Source organism: Nothoprocta perdicaria, unplaced genomic scaffold, assembly GCF_003342845.1.
Source record: "Nothoprocta perdicaria isolate Ctin4 unplaced genomic scaffold, notPer1 scaffold_121, whole genome shotgun sequence".
Classification (NCBI taxonomy): domain Eukaryota; kingdom Metazoa; phylum Chordata; class Aves; order Tinamiformes; family Tinamidae; genus Nothoprocta; species Nothoprocta perdicaria.
This window is the reverse complement of record NW_020454328.1, coordinates 2,379,599-2,383,138: the sequence shown is the minus strand read 5'-3', so window position 1 is coordinate 2,383,138 and position 3,540 is coordinate 2,379,599.

Below are 3,540 nucleotides of genomic sequence, written 5' to 3'. Positions count from 1 at the left end.
CCCCACGCGTGTCCCCCTCGGGCTGCGCTCGCGCGCGGGGCCGCAGCGGGGTTATCCGGGAGCCGCTTCCCGTGGGGAGAGGGGAGCGCCCCGAGGTGGCTCCCCGGTGCCGGTGTCGCCAGGGCTGTTTGCACGTGGCCCCGGTGTCGGCGTGGTCCCTGTGTGAAGCGGATGTCCGGGCTCGTTCTGCCGGTACCGTGGGTGCCGTGCGCCCTGCCGGGGCTCCCGGGTCCTGCGYGGGGCCCGGAGCTCCCTCAGCTGCTCTTGATCCGTCCTGGCCCCGGCTTGCGGAATAAATTCACGTCGGGTCACGGAATTGGTGCTCTGTGCGGCTCCCTCACGGACAACTCGGCCTCTAACAGACACAYGATCAATTCCTATTGATCGAATCAATATGAAATGAAAGAGTGATTAACTCATCAATAAAACCCGTGCGGATGTGGGGTCTTGTGCCTTCTGTTTCTTGGGCCCTGCCCACCTTGTGCACGAGTTAGAAGCAAAAGCTCCAAGGATTTTCATGCAGGGAAGTCCGCGGGAGGGCAAAGGGTGCCCAAAGGGTTAACGACTTGCAGAAGTGATCAGAGGTAAGTGGGACATTTGGCTCCTCGCGGTGTTCCCAGGGAGACAGCGGCTCTTTGTGCTGAGTCACGGCTCTGTTCCCAGCGGGATTCGGAAGGGTGACTCCGGGTGCCTGTTGGCGCAAGGGAAATGTCAGCCCGCTTTGGAGAGCACCGTGGGATGTGTGTGTTATAAACGTGCGTTGGGTTTCAGCTCGCGGGGAGCGGCGCCAGCCGCGCGCTCATCCCTTCCCRTGCCTGGAGCGGCGTGCGGAGACGGACTGCCGGGAAGCTCCGCAGCCGGAGGGAAGCTCCGCAGCCAGAGGCGGCTCTTTGCCTCGGAGCCGGCCCACATAACGCAGCAGAACGGCTGCTGCTTTCCCAGCTCCCCGTCCCCTCTGCGGCTCCGGAGCCTGGCGAGCCCCTAGGAAACCCGGCCTGGTGTCACAATGTCCTGGGCAGCTCGTCCGGAGCTTGTATCGGCGGTTCCCTTATTCAGGATGGGACCATCCTGTCATTTATCAGCAGGCAAGAGCATCTGGAATTGTTTCAGAGACATCAATCTGGTCTCCTCACTAGAAACCATTTTGAGAGCGATTAACCCATTTCCCTTATTTAGGTGAACATTAATGGCTAGCTTGCAAAACGACTGGTATTGTAATGGCGTTAAGCTAGCATGGAATGTATTTACTTTACCCAGAATCATTATGGTTTTGCAAAGGCCRCCCTTAATCTGAATTAAGTGACTGAAATGAAGCAGTTGGTAGATGGATGAGGCCTCAGGGATGTTGGACTTAAAGCTGCTGTAAGCCAGGAATTGTCACATGGATGCAGATCGATTCCCACTGAGAAATGTGTTTTAGCTGTTAGAGCCCATGCCCTAGGAAACCTTGAGGCAGTTTGGAAACAAATGGTAAAACTCAGCTGTAAGGAAGCTGATCCCTGCTTTATGGATGAAGAAACATGGAAGCTAAAAGCCTAACACACGTTTTCCTTTAAAAAGTGACGCTGAGGGTTAAAAGCAAGTGTAGTGTCTTGTTTCCAGCGAGGAGCAGTACAGGCCTAGAAGAAAGGGAGGGAAGAAATTCCCTCTTTCCCTGCAAAACCACCCTATGAACAAGAAGTGGCTGCAACAGCTCCATGCAGTGATTGATGCCTACTTTAGGTGTGAACCCGCTGTGCGTGCAGGTAAGAAGCCCTCTCCAGCGCTCCTCTGTGCTTCTGCCCGTGGGGAGCAGCCCTCTCCATTGTGGCTCAGTGGTGGCCAGCAACAGGACAAGGGGCAAYGGGTGCAAGCTGCAACCCCGGCAGCTCCATCTCCATGCGAGGAGGAACTTCTTCACTGTGAGGGTCACAGAGCCCTGGCACAGGCTGCCCAGGGAGGCTGTGGAGGCTCCTGCTCTGGAGGTCTCCAAACCCACCTGGATGCCACCCTGTGCCACATGCTCTGGGTGTCCCTGCTTGAGCAGGAAGATTGGACTAGATGATCTCCAGAGATCCCTTCCAACCTCAACCATTACCACCAGTAATTTATTAAGAATTACCACCAGTAATTACTGGCTACCCCCAGTAGCCTTGTTTATCAAGAATGTGTCTGARGTTCTGTTTCTGTGAACACGGAGTGTTGAGCAGCGAGTCCTTGCTCATGGTGCCCTTCGGAGTACTGCTTTTGGTAGCACATCTTGATTTCCAAGTCCTGCACACCCGGCTTTAGGGCAGGAAGGTGCTTGGCTGTGCAACAGAGGACTTGGCTCTGGGACACTGACTGCACACTCTCATTCCCAGTACATCCATACTGCCTGTAGGAAGAGCTGCTGTTCCAAAATTGGACTCTAGCTGTTTGCACTCTGAAGTTCAAACTCAGCTTGCTCTGTATTGCCTCACAAGGACGGCTCCCCTCATTGTGCTGCAGCGTTTCCCAGTTCCAAAAGCCCYGATCTCTTTCACAGAACACGTATTTACCTTGGGAAAACTTCTCCTACCAATTMAGAGCATAATGCCAACTTATGTCATTGTTAAGGCAGTCAAAAATGGAAAGATTTTAATGTCTCCCCTCTTTCCAATGACCTGGTAAGGACACCTCAGAAGTCAAGATCTCCATCTCATTCAGGGTTAATCCTCTGATAGCTCTTGAGCAGTTATTAATACTGCAGTCTAAAGACATAGGGATTCTGGTTCCCCATAGGGTTACAGAACACCTTGGGACCTTTGTTCTACCCAACAGCGGGCTCATTTGCTTTAAGATTGCAGCACTTGAGGCTCCACGTCTGTTTCTTTCTCCCTTTTGCACTATTTTTCCCTTTACARCCTCTGTCAGAAGCCTGTTTTGGGGTCAGGCACTTGCCCTTGATCTGCACCTGAATGATCCCTGGGGAAAAACAATAATAATAATAAAAAAGAAACCCCAGGCTGCCCGACAAAGGCTCCCTCCCGCAGTTCCTCCACCAAATCCAATCACGGGGTGTAGCAGCCGAGTGCTGCAAGGCGGTAATTGCCTTGAGGGGTCTCCACCGTGTCCACAAGCCTCCCGAGCGGGGCCTTGCGGGTGGTGCAGGGAAGAGGACTCTCCTGGGAGCCAGGGGGGACATGAGCAGCTCTCAGGGCTTCAGGGGGGATGCTGGTCCCTCATGGTGTGACGAACCCCCCAAACGGGTGCTCCCCAAGACTGCCCGCCGTGCCAAGGGGGGATGGACCCTGCTCCTCCCGTAGCYCCTCCTGCGCTAGCTGAGGGCGAGGGGAAATGCGGCTGCTGTTTCGGGGGGCTATTCCGCTGCTCAGCGGAGCCCAACGGGGGCTCTCGTCCTCGGGGAGGCGCTGGGCTAAAATGGCGGGGGTTGGGGGGGCAGCGCGCGGGGGCGCCCCCTGCCGGGGGGGGGAGTAAAGGAGGGGGGCTCTTCTCGCAGACAAAAGAGCGCGGCAGCCCCGCCCTCCCGCCTCCTCACCGCGCATGCGCCCTCCTCGGCGCTTCGGGGGCTGTGCGGGC